This window comes from Hordeum vulgare, chromosome 5H (genome assembly GCF_904849725.1).
Source record: "Hordeum vulgare subsp. vulgare chromosome 5H, MorexV3_pseudomolecules_assembly, whole genome shotgun sequence".
NCBI lineage: Eukaryota > Viridiplantae > Streptophyta > Magnoliopsida > Poales > Poaceae > Hordeum > Hordeum vulgare.
In genome coordinates this window covers 286,956,667-286,969,819 of record NC_058522.1, presented here as the reverse complement: position 1 = coordinate 286,969,819, position 13,153 = coordinate 286,956,667, and positions in this window count along the sequence as shown.

The following is a 13,153-nucleotide window of genomic DNA, read 5'->3' as shown; positions in this document are numbered from 1 at the left end:
ATGCTCTCCAACAACTCTATATTATTCCCCATCAATAATATGTCATCCACATATAGTATGAGGAAAGCTACAGAGATCCCACTCACTTTCTTGTACAGACAAGCTTCTCCATAAACTTGCATGAACCCAAACGCTTTAATCACCTCATTAAAGCGAATGTTCCAACTCCGAGATGCTTGCACCAGCCCATAGATGGAGCGTTGGAGCTTGCACACTTTTTTAGCACCCTTAGGGTCGACAAAACCTTCTACTTGCATCATATACAACTCTTCCTTAAGATTCCCGTTAAGGAACCTTGTTTTGACGTCCATTTGCCAAATTTCATAATCATGAAAAGCGGCAATTGCTAACATGATTCGGACTGACTTCAGCTTCGCTACGGGAGAGAAAGTCTCTTCGTAGTCAACTCCTTGAATTTGTCGAAAACCCTTTGCGACAAGTCGAGCTTTATAAACGGTCACATTACCGTTTGCATTAGTCTTCTTCTTGTAGATGCATTTATTTTCTATGGCTCGCCGATCATTGGGCAAGTCCACCAAAGTCCATACTTTATTCTCATACATGGATCCTATCTCGGATTTCATAGCCTCAAACCATTTGTTGGAATCCGGGCCCGCCATTGCTTCTTCATAGTTCGAAGGTTCACCGTTGTCCAACAACATGATTTCCATCACAGGGTTGTCGACCACTCTGGTGCGGAGCGTACCCTTGTGGACCTTCATGGTTCAGTAGTAACTTGATCTGAAGCTTCATGATCATCATCATTAACTTCCTCTTCAGTTGGCGTAGGCGCCACACGAACAATTTCCCGCGCTGCGCTACTTTCCAGTTCGAGAGGGGGTGTAATTACCTCATCATGTTCTACTTTCCTCCCACTTACTTCTTTCGAGAGACACTCTTTCTCTAGAAAGGATCCGTTCTTGGCAACAAAGGTTTTACCTTCGGATCTAAGATAGAAGGTATACCCAATAGTTTCCTTAGGGTATCCTATGAATACGCATTTCTCCACTTTGGGTTCGAGCTTCTTTGGTTGAAGTTTCTTCACATAAGCATCGCAGCCCCAAACTTTAAGAAACAACATCTTAGGTTTCTTGCCAAACCATAGTTCATACTGTGTCGTCTCAACGGATTTAGACGGTGCCCTATTTAAAGTGAATGCTGCAGTTTCTAATGCGTATCCCCAAAATGATAGCGGTAAGTCGGTAAGAGACATCATAGATCGTACCATATCTAATAAAGTGTGATTATGACGTTCAGACACTCTGTTGCGTTGCTGTGTGCCAAGCAGCGTCAGTTGTGAAACGATTCCACACTTCCTTAGGTGTGTGCCAAACTCGTGACTCAAATATTCTCCTCCACGATCAGATCGTAGACACTTCATTTTTCTGTCACGTTGATTCTCAACCTCACTCTGAAATTCCTTGAACTTTTCAAACGTCTCAGATTTGTGCTTCATCAAGTAGATATACCCATACCAACTCAAATCATCGGTGAGAGTGAGAACATAACGGTAGCCACCGCGAGCTTCAACGTTCATTGGACCACACACATCAGTATGTATTATTTCCAATAAGTCGGTCGCTCTCTCCATTATTCCTGAGAATGGAGTCTTAGTCATCTTGCCCATGAGGCACGGTTTGCATGTGTCAAATGATTCAAAGTCAAGAGACTCTAATAGTCCATCAGTATGGAGCTTCTTCATGCGCTTAACACCGATATGACCAAGGCGGCAGTGCCACAAGTATGTGGGACTATCATTATCAACTTTACATCTTTTGGTACTCACACTATGAATATGTGTAACATCACGATCGAGATTCATCAGGAATAAACCATTCACCAGCGAAGCATGACCATAAAACATATCACTCATATAAATAGAACAACCATTACTCTCTGACTTAAATGAGTAGCCGTCTCGCATTAAGCAAGACCCTGATACAATATTCATGCTCAAAGATGGTACTAAATAACAATTATTAAGGTTGAAAACTAATCCCGACGGTACATGTAGAGGCAGCGTGTCGACAGCAATCACATCGACCTTGGAGCCATTCCCGACGCGCATCGTCACCTCGTCCTTGGCCAGTCTCCGCTTATTCTGCAGTTCCTGCTTTGAGTTGCAAATGTGAGCAACAACACTGGTATCAAATACCCAGGAGCTACTACGAGCGCTGGTAAGGTACACATCAATAACATGTATATCATATATACCTTTAACGTTATCGGCCTTCTTGTCCGCTAAGTACTTGGGGCAGTTCCGCTTCCAGTGACCTTTTCCCTTGCAATAGAAGCACTCGGTCTTAGGCTTGGGTCCATTCTTTTTCTTATTCTCGGTGTCTGGCTTACCGGGCGCGGCAACGGCTTTGTTGTCTTTCTTGAAGTTCTTCTTATCCTTGCCCTTCTTGAAACTGGTGGTCTTATTGACCATCAACACTTGATGCTCTTTCTTGATTTCTACTTCTGCAGACTTGAGCATCGAGTACAAGTCGGGAATGGTCTTCTCCATCCCTTGCATGTTGTAGTTCAACACAAAACCTTTGTAGCTTGGTGGGAGAGACTGGAGGATTCTGTCAATTATAGCGTCATCCGGAAGTTCGACTCCAAGTGAAGTCACACGACCGTGTAACCCACACATTTTGAGTATGTGCTCACTGACAGGACTGTTCTCCTCCATCTTACAGCTAAAGAACTTGTCAGAGACTTCATATCTCTCGACACGGGCATGAGCTTGAAAAACTAGTTTCAGCTCTTGGAACATCTCATATGCACCGTGTTGCTCAAAACGCCTTTGGAGCCCCGTTTCCAAACTTTATAACATGCCACACCTAACCAGAGAGTAGTCATCACTTCGCGTTTGCCAAATGTTCAGAATGTCTTGGGCTGCTGCAGGAGCAGGAGGGTCACCTAGCCGCGCATCAAGGACATAAGCCTTTTTAGCTACTTCAAGGATGAGCTTCAAGTTGCGGACCCAGACCGCATAGTTGCTACCATCATCTTTCAGCTTGTTTTTCTCTAGGAATGCGTTGAAATTGAGGTTGACGTTGGCCATCTACAATATTTATAAAGAACACTTTCAGACTAAGTTCATGAAAATTAAGTTCATTTAATCAAATTAAGTATGAACTCACACTTAAATCGACATCCCTCTAGTCATCTAAGTGATACATGATCCATGTTGACTAACCCGTGTCCGATCATCACGTGAGACGGACTAGTCGTCATGGTGAGAAACTTCATGCTGATCGTATTCAACCATACGACTCATGTTCGACCTTTCGGTCTCTTGCATTCAAGGTCATGTTTGTACATGCTAAGCTCGTCAAGTCAACCTAAGTGTTTCGCGTGTGTAAATCTGGCTTACACCCGTTGTATGCCAACGTTAGAATCTATCACACCTGATCATCACATGGTGCTTTGAGACAACGATCCTTCGCAACGGTGCACACTTAGGGGAATATGTTCTCGAAATTTTTAAGAGGGATCATCTTATTATTCTACCGTCGTTCTAAGCAATAAGATGAAAAACATGATAAACATCAGATGCAATCATATAGTGACATGATATGGCCATTATCATCTTTGCTCTTTCGATCTCCATCTTCAGGCATTGCATGATCATCATTGTCACCGGCGTGACACCATGATCTCCATCATCGTGTCTCCGTGAAGTCATCACGCCAACTACTACTACCACTACTACTATAGCTAACCGTTAGCAATGAAGTAAAAATAGTAAACACATGTCGTTGCATCTTATACAATAAATTAAGACAACTCCTATGGCTCCTGCCAGTTGTCATACCCAGATGCACTCACCCCTCTCTCGTTGCAAGTTCTACGTGGCTGATTTGGGTTTCTAGCAAGAACTCCTTCTTACCTATGTGACAGCCACAACGATGATATGCCAAAGCTATTTACCCTGCATAAGGACCCTTTTCATCAAATCCAATCTGACTAGAGTGGGAGAGACAGACACCCGCTAGCCACCTTTATGCACGGTGTGCATGTCTGCCGGTGGAACCTGTCTCACGTAAGCGTACCTGTAAGGTCGTTCCGGGCCGCTTCATCCCACAATACCGCCGGAAAATAATAAGACTAGTAGCAGCAAGCAATTGACAAATCAATGCCCACAACCTTTTGTGTTCTACTCGTGCATAGAATCTACGCATAGAAAACCTGGCTCGAATGCCACTGTTGGGTAACGTAGCATAAATTCAAAATTTTCCTACGCCATATTCAGATCTTCCTATGGAGAGACCAGCAACGAGAGAGGGGTGAGTGCATCTTCATACCTTTGAAGATCGCTAAGTGGAAGCATTTCTAGAACGCAGTTGATGGAGTCGTACTCGCGGCGATTCAGATCGCGGTGTGATTCCGATCTAGTGCCGAACCACGGCACCTCCGCGTTCAACACACGTGTAGCCCGGTGACGTCTCCCGCACCTGGATCCAGCAAGGAGGAGGGAGAGTTTGGGGAAGATCCCCGGCAGCATGACGGCATGGTGCCGATGGAGAGACGAGGTCTCCCGGCAGGACTTCGCCAAGCACCGTGGGAGAGGAGGAAGGAGGGAAGCAGGGCTGCGCCGAGCGAGATGGAAAATTGTGTCTCAAACAGCCCCAAAACCCTCTCTATATATAGGAGGAGGGGAGGGGGTGTGCCACCCCTAGGGTTCCCACACTAGGTGGTGCGGCAGCCCTTCCAGATGGGAGGTGGGCGGCCAGGGCAGGGAAAGGGGGGCGGCGCCCTAGGTGGGCCTTGGGCCTCCCCTTGCGCCTAGGGTTTGCCCCTCTCCTCTTAAGCTTCGCCTTGGGCTGGGTGTGGAGGTGCACCAGCCCACCTAGGGGCTGGTTCCCTCCCACACTTGGCCCATGTAGCCTCCCGGGGCTTGTGGCCCCTCCTGGTGGGCCTCCGGAACCCTTCCGATGGTCCCGGCACTTCGCCGGTGGTGCCCGAAACATTTCCGGCGTCCAAACCCATCCATCCTATATATCAATATTTACCTCCGGACCATTCCGGAGCTCCTCGTGACGTCCGGGATCTCATCCGGGACTCCGAACATCCTTAGGTAACCTCGTATAACAAATCCCTATAACCCTAGCGTCACCGAACCTTAAGTGTGTAGACCCTACGGGTTCGGGAATCATGCAGACATGACCGAGACACTCTCCAGCCAATAACCATCAGCGGGATCTGGATACCTATGGTGGCTCCCACATGTTCCACGACGATCTCATCGGATGAACCACGATGTCAAGGATTCAATCAATCTCGTATACAATTCCTTTTGTCTGTCGGTAAATGATGACCCACAAGTATAGGGAATCAATCGTAGACCTTTCGATAAGTAAGAGTGTTGAACCCAACGAGGAGCAGAAGGCTCTGATAAACGGTTTTCAGCAAGGTAATAACTGCAAGCACTGAAACTAGAGGTAACAAGTGATGGTGTAGTGAGGTGAAACGTAGCAGGTGAAAAGTAACAAGTAACAAGTAGTAGCAACGGTGCAGCAAAGTGGCCCAATCCCTTTTGTAGCAAGGGACAAGCCTGAACAAATTCTTATAGGAGGAAAAACGCTCCCGAGGACACACGGGAATTTCTGTCATGCTAGTTTCATCATGTTCATGTGATTCGCGTTCGTTACTTTGATAGTTTGATATGTGGGTGGACCGGCGCTTGCGTACTGCCCTTACTTGGACAAGCATCCCACTTATGATTAACCCCTCTCGCAAGCATCCGCAACTACGAAAGAAGAATTAAGACAACGTCTAAGCATAGCATTAAACTAGTGGATCCAAATCAGCCCCTTACGAAGCAACGCATAGACTCGGGTTTAAGCTTCTGTCACTCTAGCAACCCATCATCTACTTACTACTCCCCAATGCCTTCCTCTAGGCCCAAATATGGTGAAGTGTTATGTAGTCGACGTTCACATAACACCACTAGAGGAAAAGACAACATACAGCATATCAAAATACCGAACGAATACCAAATTCACATGACTATTATCAGCATGACTTATCCCATGTCCTCAGGAACAAAAGTAACTACTCACAAAGCATAATCATAATCATGATCAGAGGTGTAATGAGTAGCATCAAGGATCTAAACATAAACTCTTCCACCAAGTAATCCAACTAGCATCAACTACAAAGAGTAATCAACACTACTAGCAACCTTACAAGTACCAATCGGAGTCGCGAGACGGAGATTGGTTACAAGAGATGAACTAGGGTTTGGAGAGGAGATGGTGCTGATGAAGATGTTGATGGAGATGACTCCCCTCCGACGAGACGAGTGTTGGTGATGACGATGGCGATGATTTCCCCCTCCGGGAGGGAAGTTTCCCCGGCAGGATCGTCCTGCCGGAGCTCTAGATTGGTTCTGCTCAAGTTCTGCCTCGTGGCGGCGGAGAATCCACGAAAAAGCTCCACCCTGATTTTTTCTCGGACGAAACCCTTCATATAGCAAAAGAGGGGGCCAGTGGGCCGCCAGGGTGCCCACAAGCCCTATAGCCGCTGCAAGGGGGGTAGGTGGCGGCTACGAGGCTTGTGGGCCCCTGGTAGCTCCCCTCTGGCACTTATTTCGCCCAGTAACTTTTATATATTCCCAAAAAATTCCACGTTGATTTTCAGGGCATTTGGAGTTGCGCAAAATAGAGGACTCAGACTTTCTCCTTTTCCAGTCCAGAATTCCAGCTGCCGGTATTCTCCCTCTTCAAATAAACCTTGCAAAATAAGAGAGAAAGGCATAATTATAGTACCACAAAGTATAATAACAGTCCATAAAGCGATAAATATCAACATGAAAGCATGATGCAAAATGGATGTATCAACTCCCCCAAGGTTAGACCTCGCTTGTCCTCAAGCGAAAACCAAGATCCATAAACATGTCCACATGTTTAGGGATGAAAGTGTCGATGAAACATAATACGGACATGAGGGCATCATGATCACACATAGAACATCAATACATCATAAAGATTCTTATGGGAAAGTAACAATTCCTTCACAAAGCAAAGTATGAAACAAAAACCTTACCGAGAAGTAGCCAACAACAGTCCATAGTCATTGAAGCAATTGCAATTTATCATAACATCAGAAAGATTCAAATAAGAGCTTGTAAAGCAAACCCACATACTCAATCATCACTTTTGTTTTCCACAATTGTTACAACTCACGTGGTACTCATGGTATCAAAGTTTCAGCTGGACACAGAGAAAGATAGGGGCTTATAGTTATGCCTCCCAACCATTTACCTCAAGGGTAAAGTCAACAATAATAAAGCATAAGTACTCATCTCCAAGTTGATATATGAATATAGATCTTTCCCTAGCATGTGACGGTAGCCAAGACAAAGGCAAAATAAGGAATTGGTGAACATCACCATGACTCTTCCAAGGGCAAAGAGTAAAGGTACAAGATAGGCCCTTCGTAGAGGGAAGCAGAGGTTGTCATGCGCTTTTGAGGTTTGGATGTGTGTCCTCTTAGTGCGGAGGAATGTCACTTTATATTGCCTCCTGTGATAAAGAACTTTATTATGCAGTTTGTCGCTTTTATGTCTTCCTCATCACAGGTTCGCATAAAGCTTATTTTCCACACGCTAATAGATCATACATATTAGAGAGCAATTTTTATTGCTTGCACCAATGACAACTTACTTGAGGGATCTTATTCAATCCATAGGTAGGTATGGTGGACTCTCATGGCAAAACTGGGTTGAAGGTTTATGGATGCACAAGTAGTATCTCTACTTGGTGCGGGAGTTCTGGCTAATATGAGGTGGAAGCAATCGTCACATGCTAAGGGATCTCTAATCATATAACATTGTTTGGAACCAAGCAAACACAATTCATTATGTTGTCTTCCTTGTCCAACATCTACTTCTAAGCATGTAATAGTTTGGTGAGTGCTCACAATTGTAAAAAGTGTCTAAGATGATAAATTTATATCTGAACCTCTCTTTCCTTATTACTTCTTATTAATTGCAACAATGACTAAGGTCTATGTTGGTCTATTCTCAACAAGTTTCAATCATCATACTTGTTATATGTGAAGCTATCACTTTCCATAAGATCATCTCATGATCTTTCATGCTATCGTTCTTTTCATACTTTTGATCACGGCACAAAATAAAGCCCTTGACTAAGATACTCTTTATTATATAGCCCGCAAGCTCGAATACATCGGGGGAGACACAAGGCAAAATACTCAAACTAAACACTAAAGACTTATTCCACTAAGAGAAGAAATAAAAACTGAAAGGGAAAGAACTAAAACAAAGGTAAAAGCAAAAGATATAAAGGTGATACGATACCAGGGCAACTCCCCCAAGCTTGGAAAAAGCCAAGGGGATTGCCCATAACAATGCTTAGTTGTCTTCCTTTGGTGGTGATGGTGGTGGAGTCTTTGCCTTTGATTCCAAGAGAGCTATCAATCTTTGATTTATACCTTTGAGATCTGCGACATGGTTTTCCAGCAAAACAACTTCACGAGAAAGGGAAATATTGCGAGCACGAGTTGTTTCACAAAACCTCAAGAGTTCAATCAAGGATGGAGACAACACATGGAGGAAGGGTTGGAGAAAATCTACTCCTTCAACGTCTTCAATGTTGAACATAGGTTGAACTTCCTCCCTAGCTTGGGTTTTCTTCTTAGCTTTGTCCCTGGCTTCCGTGACTTCTACTCTTTTCAGATCAGCATCTACTTCTTCATGAACTTGGGGGGGATTATTCTCCCCAACAGATTCCTGAGACATCTTTGCTATAAATCTGCGGCACACAACAGGCTCGAAACGAAAACAGAGGAAAACTGCGCGATACGGAGGTCAAAACCCTCGGGCGTATATATAATGATTTTTTCTGGACCAGAAGGAGTGCTCCGCAAGAAAACGGAGTCCGGGAGGCACATGAGGTGCCCACAAGCCCTGTAGCCGCCGCCAGGGGGGTAGGTGGCGGCTACCAGGCTTGTGGCCGCCTCGTGCGCTCTCCGGGCTGCTTTTTTATTTTTCTATTTTTCCAAAAATTCCAAAACGGAGAAAATTTCCTATTGGAAAAGTTTCGGAGTCCAATTACTTACCGAAACACATACCTCTTCGTTTTCAGGGTCTGAAACAGGCTGATAAACATCCCTTATGTACTCCTCTGGAGTTATGATATTGATGATATTGGTCTCAACATTTATGGGAGTACCACATATATAATGCTTGATTCTTTGTCCATTCCACTCTAGGAAAATTACCTTCCGTGTTATTGATTTTGATGGCACCGGAACGATATACTTCCTCGACAACGTAAGGACCTTCCCATTTAGAGAGAAGCTTGCCTGCGAAGAATCTTAAGCGAGAATTGTATAGCAGGACATAATCACCTACATTGAACTCTCGTTTTTGTATTCTTTTATCGTGCAATCTCTTAACCTTTTCCTTGAACAACTTGGCATTCTCATATGCCTGGGCCCTCCATTCATCTAATGAGCTGATATCAAACAACCGCTTCTCACCGACAAGTTTGAAATCGAAGTTGAGCTCTTTGATTGCCCAATAAGCTTTGTGTTCCAGCTCAAGAGGTAAATGACAGGCCTTACCGTAAACCATTTTGTACGGCGACATGCCCATGGGATTCTTACAAGCAGTCCTATAAGCCCATAGTGCATCGTAAAGTTTGCTAGACCAATTCTTTCGAGATCTATTGACAGTCTTTTGTAAGATCAATTTGATCTCCCTAATACTCAACTCCACTTGACCACTAGACTGAGGGTGATAAGGAGATGCAACTCTATGGTTGACATCATACTTAGCAAGCATCTTGCGGAAAACACCATGAATGAAGTGTGAACCGCCATCAGTCATCAAATATCTAGGGACTCCAAATCTTGGGAAATGACTTCTTTAAGCATCTTAGTAGAAGTGTGATGATCAACATTTCTAGTGGGGATAGCTTCTACCCACTTAGTGACATAATCAACAGCGACTAAGATGTGAGTATACCCATTGGAACTCGGGAAGGGTCCCATATAATTAAAGCCCCAGACATCAAATGGTTCAATGACAAGTGAATAGTTCATAGGCATTTCCTGACGCTTAATGATGTTCCCTATTCTTTGGCATTCGTCGCAAGACAAGACAAACTTACGGGCATCCTTGAAGAGAGTGGGCCAATAGAAACCTGATTGCAATATCTTATGAGCAGTTCTATCTCCAGCATGGTGTCCTCCGTAGGCTTTAGAATGACACTTCTGCAAGATCTGTCCCTGTTCATGTTCAGGCACACAACGTCTAATAACACCATCTACTCCTTCCTTATAAAGGTGAGGATCATCCCAAAAGTAGTGTCTCAAGTCAAAGAAGAATTTCTTCTTTTGCTGGTAGGTGAAACTGGGTGGTATGTATTTGGCTACGATATAGTTTGTGTAATCAGCATACCACGATGCACTATGTGAAGTGCGGATGACATTTGGTTGCTCATCAGGAAAGCTGTCATTAATAGGTCGTGGGTCATCAAGGACATTCTCTAGCCTGGACAAGTTATCTGCTACAGGGTTATAAGCACCCTTTCGGTCAACAACGTGCAAATCAAATTCCTGTAGCAGGAGAACCCATCTGATTAGCCTATACTTAGCGTCCTTCTTATCCATAAGGTACTTAATAGCAGGATGATCAGAGTGAATAGTGACTTTGGAGTCAACTATATAAGATCTGAATTTTTCATATGCAAACATGACTGCTAAAAACTCCTTTTCCGTAGTGGCACAATTTCTTTGGGCACTGTCTAGATTTTTACTAGCATAGGTAATAACATTCAACTTCTTGTCAACTCTTTGTCCTAGAACAGCACCAACAGCATAATCACTAGCATCGCACATGATTTCAAAGGGCAAGTTCCAATCAGGTGGTTGAACAATAGGTGCGGTTATCAAGGCCTTCTTAAGTATTTTGAAAGCTTCCTCACAATCCTCATCAAAAACAAAAGGAACATCCTTCTGCAAGAGGTTGGTAAGAGGCCTAGAAATCTTAGAGAAGTCTTTAATGAACCTTCTATTGAAACCAGCATGACTAGGAAACTTCTTATACCTCTGATATCTGTGGGGCAAGGCATTTTCTCAATTGCATCAACCTTAGCCTTATCAACTTCAATGCCTTTCTCAGAGATTTTGTGTCCTAAGACGATGCCTTCATTAACCATGAAGTGGCACTTCTCCCAGTTCAAGACGAGGTTGGTATCTTTCCATCTCTGTAAGACTCGATCAAGGTTGCTGAGGCAATCGTCAAAGGAAGAACTGTAAACGGAGAAATCATCCATGAAAACCTCAACAATCTTTTCAGAAAAGTCAGAGAATATAGCCATCATACATCTTTGAAAGGTGGCGGGGGCATTGCATAAGCTAAAAGGCATGCGTCTATAAGCAAAGGTACCGAAGGGGCAGGTGAAAGTGGTTTTCTCCTGATTAGATTGTGCGACAGGTATTTGCGAGAAACCTGAATAACCGTCTAGAAAGCAAAAGTGTGTGTGTTTAGATAGCCTTTCTAGCATTTGCTCGATAAATGGCAAAGGATAATGGTCTTTCCTCGTTGCCTTGTTCAGTTTCCGGAAGTCTATCACCATCCTATAGGCAATAATGATCCTTTGTGGGATTAGTTCATTCTTATCATTAGGAACGACGGTGATACCTCCCTTCTTAGGTACGCAATGTACTGGACTTACCCAATCACTATGAGCAATAGGATAAATGATTCCTGCTTCCAGAAGCTTTAATATTTCTTTTCTCACGACCTCTTTCATCTTCGGATTTAATCTCCTTTGATGATCAGCAACTGGTTTAGAATCCGGATCAGTTTTAATCTTGTGCTGACATAGAGTGGGACTAATACCCTTAAGATCATCAAGAGTATATCCAGTAGCTGCACGGTGCTTCCTCAAAGTTTTTAATAACTTCTTCTCTTCGTGATTCGAGAGGTGAGCACTAATAATAACAGGATATATCTTCTTCTCATCAAGATAGGCAAACTTAAGAGTATCTGGTAACTATTTTAGCTCGAACACATGATCACCCTTTGGTGGGGGAGGATCCCCAAGCAGTGCAACAGGCAGATTATTCTGGAGAATAGAATATTGTTCTAAAACAATTTTATCTATCTCATCTCTTTCATCCATATGCATATCATTTTCATGCTCAAGCAGATATTGCTCTGAAGGATCCGTAGGAGGTACGGCAATAGAGGCAAGAGCAATGATTTCATCTCTACCAGACGACTCTTTTTCATGGGGTTGTCTTCCAAACTTGGAGAAGTTAAATTCATGAGACACACCCTCAAAACTAACAGTGACAGTCTATTTAATGCAATCAATATGAGCATTGACAGTGTTGAGAAAGGGTCTACCAAATATGATGGGACAAAAGCTATCTTGTGCAGTAGCAAGGACGAGGAAATCAGTAGGATACTTCGTCTTACCACACAGGACTTCTACATCTCTCACAATTCCCAAAGGGCAGATAGTGTCTCTATTAGCTAGCGTAATAGTGACATCAATGGGTTCTAACTCAGCAGGTGCAATCTCATCTTTGATTTCATCATATAGGGACCGGGGTATTGCACTAACACTAGCACCCATATCACATAAACCATGATAACAGTGATCTCCTATCTTGATAGAAACAATGGGCAGGCCAACTACAGGTTCGTACTTGTCTTTCACGTGAGGTTTAGCAATTCTAGCGGAGTCCTCACAGAATTTGATAACATGCACGTCTATGTCTTCGGCTAAGATATCTTTGATAATAGCAACACTAGGTTCAACTCTAATTTCCTCAGGGGGTGAAAGTGGGCTAATGTAACCCCTACGTATCACAGTTGGACCTTTAGAATAATCCTTTTTCCTAGCAGGGTAAGGTGGTTTCTCATCGTAGGCACAAGGAACAATAGGATCACTAAAGGCAATGACTTTCTCTTCAACTAGATTGGGTTTAACTATGTTGACTTCTACAGGAGGATGATACTTAAACCACTTTTCTTTGGGAAGATCAACATGAGCAGTGAAAGATTCACATAGAGAAGCTACTATCTCAGAGCAAAGTCCATACTTAGCGCTAAAATCTCTAGAAGTGTTTGTTTCAACAAAAGATTTAACACAATCAAACTGGAAATTCATACCTCACT